At 36.3% G+C, this 15,831-nt stretch overlaps 1 pseudogene across 1 annotated transcript in view; it reads left to right on the top strand.

Moving 5' to 3' along the window:
- Nucleotides 1-14,746, top strand: part of LOC309974608 (large ribosomal subunit protein eL8-like) — a 193,505-nt pseudogene extending 178,759 nt beyond the window's left edge. Inside the window, exon 4 of the transcript in view lies at nt 14,600-14,746. The product of the transcript in view is annotated as a large ribosomal subunit protein eL8-like (transcript). The remainder of the gene's footprint in view (nt 1-14,599) is intronic.
- Nucleotides 14,747-15,831: the final 1,085 nt, after the last annotated feature.

Here is a 15,831-nt window from a genome sequence, read left to right as displayed (position 1 = left end):
ACAAAATACACAGTTGCATACATACATCTAGCAGAGACAATAGATTTCAAATCATCACATAAGAGGGACAACGGCTGGTGGTAGAATATGGTGAACAGAATTACCCACTTCCCTCCTCTAACTGAAAAAAAAAAGGCAGGAACTTGATCTATTTCTCACACAGATTAGAAGAATAAGACAGTTGCTTGCACATTCCCCAGTAAAGCCAACATTTTCCCCCCACTTCTGCCACTTTACAGAAATAAATCTCTCATCCACCCCCCCAAAAAAAAAGAAAGAAAAAAGAAAAGAGAAGCACTCACTTAAACACTTTTCTTTTACTTACTTTTCTCGTAATTTTGCCTATCTATGATGAGATGAGGACTGACCCAGCACACTTAGCTTCAGAGGTATTTCTGAGATTTAATTTCATTTTGTTAAACTTAGTTCTTTGTAACACCCTACCTGAACAAACTAAAACAGTTTGCTTGGTTTTGAAGAAAGGGAGAGAAATGATAGGATTTAGCTGAAAACAAGGTTGCATTTTTATTAAGCCAAAAGATGATAATTATAACTTTAGTGGGCAACACATTAGCACGGAAATACAAATAACCTTGAGGATGAGTAGAAAGGCATAATATTTCCATGTCTTGTAAAGTCTGTGTTTCTGAGATAGCACTAGGAAGGCTTTAAAATTCTCAAATGATTTGCTCCACCTCTGGGGACTGCCTCCTGGTTGGTGATAAAGGTGGCTGTATTCAAGAAAGGTTGTAGTACTAAAGTTTTTTACCAAATGAATTAACTTACAGTCAAAACCTAAAAGAGTAATTTTACTTGCTCTTTTTAAAAAAACTAAAATCCATAATCTATAGAGCAAATTTTCAAAGAAAGAAACTTATGGCTCATAATGAATATCACTATCAATTTAAAGCCTTGATTTCTCTTTCTCTAAACATTATTTTTATTAATTATCACCTGCAAACTACTCCAGGCATTTTTCACAGATCCTGGCTCTCCATCTATCTGTTGGAGAGTTGATAGATGCAAAACACCCTACCACTACACTTTTACTAATTATTGAATTAGTAAAATTTCAATTCTATCAAACAATGAGGAATCATTCCCTATATAAATTTATCTTCCAAATACATATTCTGGTCTTCTTTCCCTTTTCCCATGCCAAAATGAAATTTAAATGAGAGATCTCTCATGATTTTGTGTTTTTACAATGTTTGCTGTGACAACTCTTAACCTAAAACCAGAAAGAATAACAAAGTCATATTATGCACAATATGAACAAAATAAAATGTGGACTTCAAGAGTTAAAAAAATTATTTACAAATAGCCTACAACGCTAAAAATGATTATTTCAAGTCACTAGAGTTAGGGACTCATAGTCATAATTTATAACACCAAAAGTAAAAGTACAGCCTAACAAAAGATCACATGAAGAGCATGAATCTAGATTCTGATTATGAGCATCTTTCTATTTAGAAACACACAGTAAACTGTTCACCTAAAATTGCATGAAACATGTTCCTGGGCCCATTCAGGCAGAATTTAAAAGAAGAAATCCTGTCAAATAGTCTCTTTTCCCTAGGACAGGGTGACAGATATAAGTGATCAAGAAATGCAGTACACATAATCTATCTCAACTTTAGAAAGGCTCCTGATTCTGTCCTGCAAACCATAACATTAAACACTCTGGGAAAATATGACCTTGACTACAAAATTATTGACGAAGCTGAACAACTGGTTGTTGGTTTTTAGTGGATTCTGTCGACTGAGTTGGGGGGATAAAAGATGCCTTTAGTGATTGCTTCTTGACTCAGTGATATTTATTACCACCATCCATAACCTAGATTGATACTTTCAGAAAAAAAATGTCCTTGTTACTTGGGAATCTGGGGACAGGTATTATCCAATCTGCCATTCACCATTTCATCTTCGCTGTCCATACCTCATTCAAACTGCACATATATCATTCTCTTTCCTTTTACAGCCATTCTTAACTCCATTATTTACCCCCTTTTAAATCATAAGTGAAGAACATAAGGAAATATTGTTATTCATTAATTTATTTGAAGTGCTACAATGTCATATTTTTCAGTTTGCAGGTAATGAATGAGATAATGCAATTGATTTCTTAAAATCTCTGTTCTGAAGACTTACGTGGGTTATATTTACAATTCAGCTTTCAAGACTCCTTTCCAGGAGTTACTGATTCATTGAGTTTGAATTGGAACCTGGGATTCCATACTTTCCACTAGTGTCCTAAACTAGGTATGTTTGGCAAACACTTATTTAAATATAATTGAACATGCCCTTCAAGTTTTCAAATCAAGAAGCAAATAGAGATAGGATATAGGATTAGCATTTGATGCTTTACTGATTCCTTTCACTAAAGTAGTTAAAATTCTATTTAAAAATGATCTGCATCTGAGATATGATGAGTAAAACAGAACTTTCAAGGAATATTTACATAAGAGCACTACATTATCATCAAAGTTACACATTAAAAAAACAAAACAAAACAAACTCTTAATATAGCTTCAAAGGGTTGGCATTAGTTACATTCTGATATAAAGTGAGAGCCTCAGTCCTAGGTGTTATCTATCACAGAGTTTTCTGGCAAATGATTTAAAGGCTGTTTCAAAGTTACTAACAAAGTGTACTCAATTCTGGGTAGAATATTCATGTTTAGTGTCTTTGTCTTTAGAGAATCCTAAAAAGCATGCAAAACCATTCATTCATATAAGTTCTTCCACTTTTGATCTGAAAATGTAGTTTCTATCAAGTGTAAGAAATAGAGCAAAAATAGGTCATAGGTTGTCCATATACCCTAGATATGGAGAGTTAATAGAAAACAGCACCCTGGACTGACCACATGCTAAGAGATGGTATCCAAGTTCCCAAATAGCAAGAGTCTAAGGTTGACTTTGAAGAAAGATTGTAACCTTGTGCTAATCTTCAAATTACACTCGGCTGGCTGCGGTCATTCTCTGCACTAGAGATCTGTTCCTCCTTCCTACTTCTCTTACTTCCTACACAGCCTTCTGCTAGCAAAAATTGAAAATGAGAAATCTAATTATATCCCAAACCTCCTCAAAAACTTCAATAGCTATATACAGCTGATATAATACAAATTAAACTCCTTTTCACTGAATGCTCATGGGTTGCCCTCTGCTCACGTTAAAACCCTTCTCAGCTCTTTCCTGACTCAAACTTTATGTTCTAGGAACTCTAAACTATACACTTGTAGTTCTCAAACATACCAGACTCTCACACCCTTATATCTACATAAATACTGCCTAGGATGCTTTTACCTTGTTGGTCTTCAAGCATATGTTTGGCTGTCATTCAAGTCTCACCTCTATTTTAATTTCTAAATCTTCTATCATGAACAGCTCATACATAAATCACCAACTATATTAAATTTAATTTAGTACATAATAGTATCAGTATTTCCTTGTATTTGTTCCCCAAACAGCTATAAATGCATCATGATTCTTCATTAAAACAATTTTATAATTGGTAATTAAGATCTTAGATTCATCATAGAATGCTACAGCTAAACATGTCCTTAGATTCATTTTAACAAAGCTTCTTTCTATTAAACACAGTGAGTATGAATACACTGCATTAGTATGAATACACTGCATGAGGTCGTTTGGGAGTGAATCTCAGAGCTGAACTTTCCCAGATGTTTAAATGTCTTGATTCAGTTTTCTTCTAAGATCACTGCTGTTTCCAAATGTTAGGAAAATAGAATGATTAAATCTTAATTTGAAGTCATCTGTGAGAAGCCTCACCTTAACCTCCTGACATAAAATAGATAAAAGTTAAAATATTCTGCTCTTATTTATGTTTTATCTGACTTTAATGAAAAGCTATTAAATGTTAAAAAAAAAAAGAAGTCCTGTTCTAAGGTAAGACTTGTTTGTATCTACTTAAAAAATTCCTGGTTGTCCCAAATTTCCAAAAACAAAAAAAGCCTCAAATTCAAATGGAACATGAAAGTCAGTAAGAAATGTAGGTAGAACCTAATGTCACAATTGTATGCACTGAATAATTACCAGCTTGGTCAACGGACTTGTAAAAATATACAAAAAGCAATGTCTAAATTCATGTGGCTGAGAATATACTGATTATTTCATACCCTGCCAGGAATAAGGAGGAGAAGTCTCTGGAATTCAAAATGTCAAACAAGAACCATTCACTCCAAGCTGGGTATTTCTGTATATACATTATTAATACATTTCAAATTCCTCTTCACATCATTTGTTAATAAAGTCTGTGATGGATCACATCTATTTGGAAGATCTCAGTAAACAACAGAATCTGATCATCGAGATTCTAAAGTATCTCAAGACATTATGTTTACTCTATATTGTCTTTAATTAAATCTGTTTCTGTAGATGTGGTGTTAGCATAATTTCTGCATCTCTGTTCACTTATCTTTGCTAGATAAGATATATGTATATTTCTGGGGAGGTTTCTTGTGAAGAACTGTGATGGATATGATATTTTACCTTGTTTCATTTTTTAGTTATTACCTCATGGTGTAAAGAGGTTCTAAAGAAGCTTAATATTATAGAAAACATAGGGGAATATTCCCATAAGTATCTTTATTTTATAGATGCTGGCAGAATACAAGAAACTCCCTGGTCAGAGATACAAGATTTTATTACTTGTAGCACAACGGCACCACAGGCTACATGGTTGCACTGCTTTCCCTCAGCACCCCCTCCCATGTCCCATAGAGTGATACAGAGCAGCCCTGATGGGTGCTGCACATGCAGAGGGTTTGCATCACAGGTAAGGAAACCAAAAGTTTAGGGAATCCCAATTATATAAGGAAGCTGCTAGCGAACCTACCCATCTTTGTCCCAGATGGAGATACTATATTTATTATCTTGGACAGTAAACAAATCAGCACTCTGGCATGGAGAGAGCCATTAATGTTATCATTAAAGTTGTCCCCTATACAAACCTCCTTGGAAAGATTACTCCAGAATGCATACTTTCTAAAAACAGAGAGCACCAACCCCAGATGGGTTCACTGGTAAATTGTACCACTTAATGAAGGTATTCTACCAATTCTCTATAACCTCTTTCAGAGGATAGAAGTGGAGAGAACACTTCTTAACTCATTCTATGAGACCAGCATTACCCTAAAATCACACCAGAAAAATACATTACAAGAAAAGAAAACTACAGATCAATATCTCTCATGAAAATATATGTAAAAATCCTTACCAATATATTATCAAATAGAATCCAACAGTGTATAAAAAGAATTATATACCACAACCAAGTGGGGTTTATTGCAAACATAAAAAGGTGGTTCAACATTTGAAAATCAATTAATGTAATCCATGACATCAATAAGCTAAAAAAAGAAAACTCACATGATCATATCAATAGGTACAGAAAAAGCATTTGGCAAAATCCAACATCTATTAATGATAGAAATTCTTAGTAAATAGGAATAGAGGAGAACTTCCTCAGCTTGATAATGAATATCTACAAGAAGTCTACAGCTAACATACTTAATGCTGAGAAACTTGAAGTTTTCCTACTCAGATCAGGTACAAGGCAAGAAAGTTTACTCTCACCACTCCCTCTCAACATCCTACTTGAAGTTCTAGTTAATGGGACAAGATAAGAAAAGGGAATAAATTTATACATGTAGGAAAGGAACACATAAAACTCTCTTTATTCACAGGTGACATGATTATCTGTAGAAAATCCCAAAGTATCAACAAATAAACTCCTGGAAGTAATAAACAATTATAGCAAGGTTAAAGAATACAAGGTTAATATATGTCAATCATTTTTCTATATACCAGTAATGAACACGTGGAATTTGAAATAAAAAACACAATCCCATTTATATATTAGCCTCTGATAAATTACTTAAGTATACATCTAATAAAATGTGTAAAAGATCTATATGAGGAAAGCTACAAAATTCTGATAAATGAAATCAACTAAAGAAATGAAGAGATAGTCCATGTCATGGATAGAAATACACAATACTGTCAAGATGTCAGTTCTTCCCAACTTGATATATAGATTCAGTCACAATCAAAATCCTAGAAAGTTATTTATAGATAGCAACAAACTGCTTCTAAAGTTTGAATAGAGAGGCAAAAGCCTGACAATAGCCAAAATGATACTGAAGGTAAAGAACAAAGTTGAAAAACAAATATTACCCAATTTTAAGACTCACTATAAGGCTACACTAATTAAGAAAGTAGGGTGTTGGCAAAAGAACAAATAAATAGATCAACTGAACAGAATGGAAGCCCCAAAACAGAACTACATAAATATAGTCAACCAATCTTTGACAAAGGAGCAAAGGCAATGCAATGGTACAAAGACAGTCTCTTTAAGAAATGGCGCTAGAACAACTGGATACTGATATGCAAAAAAAAACCACAAAAAAATCTAGGTACAGACTTATAGCCTTCACAAAAATTACCAAAATGTAACACAGACTTAAATGTAAAATGCAGAACTATAAAATTCCTAAAAAATAACATAGGCGAAAACCTACATGACCTTGGGTATGGTGATGACTTTTTAGGTACAACACAAAAAGTAAGATCCATGAAATAAATTGATAAGCTGGACTTAATTAAAATTAAAAACTGCTTTATGAAAGTCAATGTTCAGAGAATGAGAAGACAAACCAGAAACTGGGAAAAAAATATTTGAAAAGACACATCAGATAAAGACTGTTACCCAAAATATTAACAAAAGAACTCTTAAAACTCTACAATAAGAAAACAACCCAATTAAAAACTAGGCAAGGGCTTCCCTGGTGGCGCAGTGGTTGAGAGTCCGCCTGCCGATGCAGGGGACACAGGTTCGTGCCCTGGTCCGGGAAGATCCCACATGCTGCGGAGTGGCTAGGCCATGGCCGCTGAGCCTGCACGTCCGGAGCCTGTGCCCCGCAACGGGAGAGGCCACAACAGTGAGAGGCCCGTGTACCGCAAAAAAAACCAACCAACCAACCAAACAAAAAAACTAGGCCAAGGACCCTTACTGACACCTCACCAAAGAAGATATACAAATGGTAAGTAAGCATTAGAAAAGGTGTTCCACATCATAAATCATCAGAGACATGCATATGAAGATGAGATACTACTACACACCTAGTAGAATGGGCAAAATCCAGAACGCTGACACCACCAACTTCTGAAGAAAATGTGGAGCAACAGGAACTCTCAGTCATTTCTGGAGTGAGTGCAAAATGGTACAGCCACTTCGGAAGATAGTTTGGCAATTTCTTACAAAACTAGACATATTCTTTCTATATGATCCAACACTCATGCTCCTTGGTATCTACCTGTTGACTTGAAACAAAGAGACTACCAGATATTTCTCCAGCAAAGATAGTTTTATTTGGGGTCAGCAGGGATTTGCAATTCAGGGTCTGCAACCATGGCAAGCCATATGCAAATCCTGCATAGCAAAGGAAGGAGAATGCTTTTATAGAGATGAAAAGGAGGTTGGGTAGGCTCTAGTAAACAAAAATTCCATGGCTTTTCATTGGCTGAGTCCTTGCCAGGAAAGAAATGGAGTCTTTCTTCGTCCTGTTGGGCTCTGTTATCATCACAGGGTGTGAGAGCTCCCCACTTTGGTCTTCCTACTCTATTTAACTGAGATTTCTATTTATTATTATTATTATTTTATATAACCAAAGGATTCAAACATTTATATCCACAGAAATCCTGCAAACAGATGTTCATGGCAGTTTTATTCATAACTGCCTCAGCATGGAAGCAACCAAGATATCTTTCAGTAGGTAAATGGATAAACTGTGGTACATCCAGACAATAGAATATTATTCAACACCAACAACAATGAACTATCAAGTTATGAAAAGATACAGAGGGACCTTAAATGCATCTTACTAAGTGAAAGAAGCCAGTCTGAAAAGGCTCCATATTGTATGATTCCAGTGGGGGATACTGATAATGGGGGAGGCTGTTTGGGTATAGGAAGTATATGGGAAATCTCTGTATCTTCCTCTCAATTCTGCTGTGAACCTAAAACTGTTCTAAAAATAAGTCAATAATAATAACAAAAACATTCCAGAACAAAAGTGGATTCAAGATGTGCAGAAACATGAGAGATCTATGGGAAATGTTCTCCCAAGTTTTCTAGAATCTTAAGGTTCATTAGGACCTCTTCAAACCATTAGGTAATAACTAAATAGAATTGTGCAAATGACTTCTCAAAACATCCAATTTTGGCTGTAACCTCATTGTACACAGTGGTAGCTGGATTCTTGTTTTCAGGTTCAGGTTCCCTAGGAGCAGAGACTAAAAGAAGGATTATTGTGCAAATGATATAGTAATGAAATTCTGTCATTAAAACCTATGAAAGTGTGAGGAAGCAAGATTAAGCATGAAAAAAAAAAGCTAGATAAAGATTTGATTTCAGCTGATCTCTAGCTTCAGCCTGAACCAACAGAGAGCATAAATGGCAGTACAAAGTTGTCAACCTTGAGGGAAGGTTGCTAGTTTTCTGTACTCCCGTATCTGTTAGTCTTTGGCTTTATCCATGCCTAGGGTGAGTGCAAAACTGTGAGCTACTTCTGGTTGTTTCAGAAAACTCAATTTTGCCAAGACCATTTTTCAGGATAAGGAAACAGAGTTCAACTATTGTCAGACAACAGCCATAGTAGCTGAAACATGGACACTCCAGCCCAATAAAGGTGATATGGGCAGGGTACCAATCGTGTTTACTACATAGTATAATGGCTTTATATAACATAATTAGGCTTCAAATAAAGGAATCTTAAGTTGCCTTAGAAATTTATTATATAAGTAGCCTTAACAAACATACATGTGTCAAATTCACCCATAAGCACACACATGTACTCATGTACACACAAACATGTATATATAGTTCCACTGTAACAGATATGGAATATGAAACATACATATTTAACTGACATAAATTTTTATATTTTATAATTTGTAAAGCATTTCTAATTAGAAAGGTGACTGATTCATCTTTATTATTTGCCTAGAGATTCTAGATAATGCCTGATTATATTTTTTCCTCACACATTCCCTGCAGTAAGTTCTAGCAATGAAAACATTTCAGATACATTAGCATTGCACCCAAGGTTGTGATAATTATTATTCAAAAGAATCTTGTAGTATATAAATATTTAAATTTCATACTAAGTATTTCAGTTTTGTGGCTTTTAGCACTCTCTTTAAATTGGTGCTTAATATAGCCTTCTTTGACTTTTCTTCCACTTTAAAAACAAAATAACCAACAATAGTAACCATAAGAGAATTCTGCTTTTCAAGCTTTCTTTAAAAGTTTGGCACCCTAACAGGTGTTGGTGAGTCTTTATAAAGAAACAGAAACAGAAATTAAGGAATAATAACTGACTCCCTCTTTAAGGTACAATTATTCTGTTTCATTAAAAGTTATTTCCTTTTTTAAGAACTTAGGCAAGCCTTTGTCCAAATTAAATATTCTTTTATATTTTCTTATACTAGGACACCTGTTGGCACATAAATTCAAAATGCCAATACACTGCTTTAATTATGTTTGTCATAGGGAACAGTCCTTTAGTGTTTTTCAGGGTGCTGAAGATTATAAGATGCAAAACATTCTATGGGCAAAAAGTTAATGGATGTCCAGCAGACAAATTCCTTAAACAGTGGTGAAGGTCACTGAAGATACCCTTCCCTTATGCTGAAGTTGTCAGACTTCCTTTTCATTCAAAGATTTTGTCTTAGTGTGTGGAGATTTTAATTTGGGATGTGAGTTTGAATTACTAAATGAGAAAACTCTATTTGTTGTGACCTAAATGAGATATGTGTGAGAAATTCATTGCTGTTTAACATTCGGGGTAACAGAATCTTACACATTTCCTCATGCTACTCTGGTTTGTTTTCACTACATCCAGTGACAAAGAGAGATGTCAAATATTGTTACTTTTTCAAGACAAGTAATACTTTACAAGTGTGATTTTGTGCAATCCTCATAATAATCCCTGGAGAAAGGTTATTTTTATCTCTGTTATTTAAAACAAGGGCATCCTTTAAGAGAAACATACATTACAAAATAGAAAAATTACTATTCTTGTCCTATGATTTGTATGAGAGCATGGCACTATGGGCTGATATGAAGATGAATCTTTCAAGCTAGGTAAGTAAGGATAAGTCATCTCTTTCACCTCTTTGAAAGCAATTGCAAGAGATCTAAAAACCATGCAGAAGTAGGATAAAGGTATAAAAAGAAACAGATTCTGTTTCAAATACTGTATACTGTAAAGTATGAAAAAACTACAGAAACGAGAAGGAAAAAATGTTACAATTGTCTTGATGAAATAAATTATTGATCTACTGGCATTTCAAAGTAGAAAGCCAATAGCTGTTTATCTATAGAATTACAAAAACACACACATTAATATTTAAGTAATGATCTAGGGATACTGAAAAACGTTTAGTTTTTCATCAATCTAATATAATACAGTGGTTAAATATGTTTAATATTGGGCCTTTATGACATTTCATTTTGATGAAAACTGATGATTCATGAAGTTGCAACATGTATAACAGAAGAGTATTTGACAGAAAGTCAAAACATCTGGCTTCTATTTGTAAATATCTCATGACCTTTCTGAATATCAGTTTCTTCACCTGTTAAATAAAGAGGCTGGATCAAATTATCTGTAAATTCTTTTTTGGATGAATATATTATGATTCTATGTATGAAAACACTCTGGAACCAAAATATATCTTTAAACAAATGTACTGAAATACTTATAAGGCCTGTATATTGAAATGTAAATTTTCATTAGTATTTTAAATTATATTTTATATTTAGAAAATCTAAGTAATTTTATTTTATTAAAATATATACACAGGGGCTTCCCTGGTGGTGCAGTGGTTAAGAATCTGCCTGCCAATGCAGGGGACACGGGTTCGAACCCTGGTCCGGGAAGATCCCACATGCGGCACAACAACCAAGCCCACAAGCCACAACTACTGGACCCGCATGCCACAACTATTGAAGCCCGTGTGCCTAGACCCTGTGCTCCACAACAAGAGAAGCCACCACAATAAGAAGCCTGCGCACCTCAACAAAGAGTAGCCCCCGCTCGCTCCAACTAGAGAAAGCCCGCGCGCAGCAATGAAGACTCAACACAGCCGAAAATAAATAAATAAAATAAATAAATTAGAAAAATATATATATATATACAGGTAGTATAATTTTCTTATAAAATACATTTCTCTAATATATAATTAAATATTGATCCCAGAATACATCTAATTTAGACAACTGTTTTATAAAACATTATTCTATATCTAAAGGACTATTGAGATTTCACACATTCAAAATGAGAATAATTATTAAATAACAAATTCTTACTTTTTTATAATTTAGCCCATGATTATTGGATTATAAGGATTTTTAATAAGCACTGAAAATTAAGATCACATTATTTTTAACTATAATTACTGAGCAATTTAATGTCTTTTTAAAGGGATATGTGGCTATTTAAATAAAAAGTAAAACTTTTGTTCACAGTTTTATATTATCATAATATTTTACCTCTTATTCACAGTGTATTGTAGCTGTTTGCAAGAGTGACTGAGTGAGTTGTATGCTTTCTTCTTCACAATATGAGTTTGTACCAAGAAACTGTAAAAAATTTGAAATTGTTATAAATATGAGGTAAGTAATTTTGGAGCCTGATCCTCAAACCCGAGTTTCACATTTCGCACTCTCTGGTATATCTATCTGGCTATCAATAGATAGATAGGTAGATGATAGATAGATAGATAGAGATGTGCCTGGAATGTAATGGTAGTAACTTTGAAATCTGATCATCTTCCAGGGAGGAATACTTTATTTAAATATATGTGTATAATGGGATGTTATTTTAAAAGGAGTTATTTTCATTGAAAAGTGCAGTAGTTCAGAAATATGATCAACAGATTCACTCTTCTTGGAATCACTCTGATTGGAAGGATACACAGAAAACAATTGACTACTTCTCTTTTTTATTCCTGAGACCACCAATCTCTTGTCTCTGGGCTCAGGTCCTACTCTAACATTAGTTACTGCCACCAACTGTCAACATAATCAGTGTTCAAGCTTCACAACAGAGCTGTCAAATTTCATACTGTTGATCTCTTTAATCATAAAAATCCTTACATTTATCAGTCAAATATATTCCAATGTGCTGACAATGAAAATAATACACAGGCACACCTTGGAGATATTGAAGGTTCAGTACTAAACCATTGCCATAAGGCAAATATTGCAATATAGCAAGTTGCACAAATTTGGGGGTTCCCAGTGCATATAGAAATTATGTTTACACTATACTGTAGTCTATTAAGTGTACAATAGCATTATGTTTTAAAAACAATGTACATACTTCAGTTAAAAAATACTTTATTGCTAAAAAAATTGTAATCATCATCTGAACCTTCAGCAAGGCATAATCTCTTTGCTGGTGGAGGGTCTTGCCTTGATGTTGATGGAAGCTGACTGATCAGGGTGGTGGCTGCTGAAGGCTGGGATGTCTATGGCAGTTTCTTAAAATAAGACAACAATTAAGTCTGCTACACTGATTGACTCTTCTGTTCAAGAACAATTTCCCTGTAGCATGCTGTATGGCTTGGTCACATTTTACCTACAGTAGAATTTCTTTAAAAATTGAAGTCAGTCCTCTCAGAACTTGCTGCAGCAATTCAGTAACAACTTCAGGTTTCACTTCTAATTCAAGTTCTCCTGCTATTTCCACTACATCTGTACATCTGCAGTTACTTCCTATACTGAAGTCTTGAACTCCTCCAAGTCATCCCTGAGGGTTAGAAACAGCTTCTCCCCCCAAACTTCTGTTAATGTTGATATTTTGACCTCTGCCCATGAGTTACAAATGTTCTTAATGGCATCTAAGATGGTGAATACTTTCCAGGAGGTTTTTGATTGACTTTGCCCAAATCCATCAGAGGAATCACTATTCCTGACAGTTATACCCTTAGGAAATGTATTACTTCAATAATATGACTTGAAAGTCAAAATTTTCACTTGATCCATGGGCTGAAGAATGGATGTCGTGTTTGCAGGCACAAAACCCAACATTATCCTCATTGTTCATCTCCATTACAGCCCTTGGGTGACCGGTTGCCATTGTCAATGAGCAGTAATATTTTGAAAGGCATCTTTTTTCTGAGCAGTAGGTCAGATGATTAAAAGATTCAAGAAACCATGTTGTAAACAGATGTGCTGTCATCCATGTACCCTAATGTTGGCTTTAAAAACCCTTCCCTAAAAGCCATCAAGGAGTTCAGGTCTTTTGAGCATTAGATGCATAGTTTCCTTGCTTGGTGCCCTGCAAATGCCATAATTTCCTTCACCATAACCAGGTATCAGCAGACTGGCTTTGCTGCATGTTGGGCAAGCAAACCTGAGTTCGACTGGTATCTTACACAGTAAAGACAAAAACCTCAAAGTTACCTAGGGGTCCTTTCAGCTGAGCATGTGACGCAAAAAAACATATGATGAGATACATGATAGAGAGAGTGTTTTTACATTTTGTAGATTAAAATCTATTTTGAATGTTTCAAATACTTCCTTTTTCATAGAATATTGTTTGGAATTCAGAAAATTACTAGCTTTTCTTCAGACCAGTGTACACTGGGACAGTCATCTTTAAAAGTTGACTCACTTGAGTCACTTAGAAAAATAAATGGAATTGAAGATGTACCCTTTTATATAGTCCATCACATTTCAAATTACAAGCTCTTATGCATCAGAAAACAATGACTGTTCATTAAACCATTATTACCCTCAAGATTTCCTTCCCTGTACTCTCCTACCAACATCCTCACCCTCATATGCTATCTCAGCCAAGAAAGAAGGGGCTACCTGGATAAAATGAATTTACAGCTTTTCATTATAGATATCTGATTGTATTACTGGAGTTGCTCTATGAATCTGAGAACACAACGTGACTTTAGTTGTAAGTCTACTGGAACAGAGAAGAAAGTTCATGTTCATAAATCGAGCAATTCTAGCAACAAGAATCAAATAGCAAGAGACAGTTTTTTTGGACTATATCTATGACAGGTAATTCCCAAAGGAAACTGGGATCCTAACAGCATATAAGAATATGGAGGAAGATACCAGTTAGAAGACTCTAAAGTTTTAGAAGTACACTTAAGCCCTTTCCAGCAGTGGGGGAAGGTGGGGGCGATGAAGTGGGAGGGTGGGGCCACCCGGGGACCCTAGATGCCTTTCTAGAGCATGAGCTTGGGCATGAGCACCAGCTGCAACTGCTTTTCTTTGGGGCGGGGGGTACCAGCAAGTACAAACAGTACCCTCGTCTAACTGTTCCAGGGATGAAGAGGACACAGCATGTCCCCACCCCCATCAGCACCCTCCCTGCCACTCAGATGCTGCTTGACTCCTCCATCTCCATCTGCTTCCTCCACTCTGAGCCCAGCGTGTCCCTGTTCCCCACGTTCTCCCTGTCCTATGGGGAGAAGGAGCCAAAGACACCGGGGTTTGCCTAGCAGCCCTCAGAAAGCTCTGCTTCCAGCTTTGCTGCCATTTGTTCAAGGACCTTGAGATCACCATGTGTATACACACATTCTGTCAAAGATGCTCCTTGAAGTCAGAGAAGAGTCCTGTGGACAATGCCAAGCTGACGGTGGTAGAGAACACCAGTGCGGTGGCTGAGCAGATCTGGGAGCTCTTCATTCACTGAAAACCTGTCTGCACCATGGCAGGGATCAGAAGCCATCTTCTTGGATGTGGACCTCCATGGTGCTTTTCACCATCAAGCTTAGTGCTTAGAAGGACCAAAAGGGGAGCTGTGACTACAGCCCCAATGTGCCCCCAACAACCCCAGCTACCTGCTCTTCCTCAAGATGAACATGGAGGCTCCTCTCAAAGAGTGTGAACACATCAAGTATCCTCATTCCAAGTACTGGCACATGTTCAATGGGAACCAGGACATGTATGAGACACACCTGGGGACATGCCACTTCAAGAGCTTAAATGGATTCCTTCAGTCAAGGGACAAATGCTTCCATGAGATACACGTAGTGCTGGCCTGGAAGGCCCAGGAAAATCACTCTCTTTCTTCCATGCTGGGCAAAGTCTCAGAGAATACTGACAAGCTGATGAAGAGCCTTGAGCTCAAGTTTGATGTCGTGGACAAAAAATAGAGCAAGCTCAGCTACGACCTCATGGAGTTCCAGAGGGAGGTATCTAGTGTTGAATGACAAGCTGTCCCACGTCAGTGCATGGCTGAACACGGGCATCCTAGGATCCTAAGCCCCTCAGCAGATTTTCAAGTTCAAAGGAAACTTTCTGGTCCATCAGTGCCCCATCTGCTGTCTCTGTTATATTCCATGGATGACCTGCCCTTAGGGGCTCCTCTGACCAGACCACCAATACATGGGACACATGTACCACCTTGCATTCAGGTGTACAATCTCTACAGTGCTCAGAAGACTGCACCATCACCAGGTAGGGTGTCCAGAACCTGCAGAAGACCAACATAATCCAGGCCCACAACAGCCCAATGTACATGCTGGTCTGTTTGCATAACATGCTCTTGAGTGGTTTCCTGAAGGCCATAAAGACCTGGGACATTATGGGTACCAAACTGCAGTTGAAGAAGGATCTCACAGGCCTCAACAAGTGGGTGTGGGCAGTGGTGGCTGTTCAAGCAGCTTCTACCAGACAAGCAAGATCTGGGACATTTGGAAGTTCAACTGCATCCATGTCCTGCAGACATCTGGTGGCAGTATCTACTCTATTAACGTGATGAATCACTTCATCGTG

Source organism: Leucopleurus acutus (genome assembly GCF_964270905.1).
Source record: "Leucopleurus acutus genome assembly, chromosome: 18".
Taxonomy (NCBI): Eukaryota; Metazoa; Chordata; class Mammalia; order Artiodactyla; family Delphinidae; genus Leucopleurus; species Leucopleurus acutus.
This window is presented reverse-complemented; position numbering and strand designations above follow the sequence as displayed.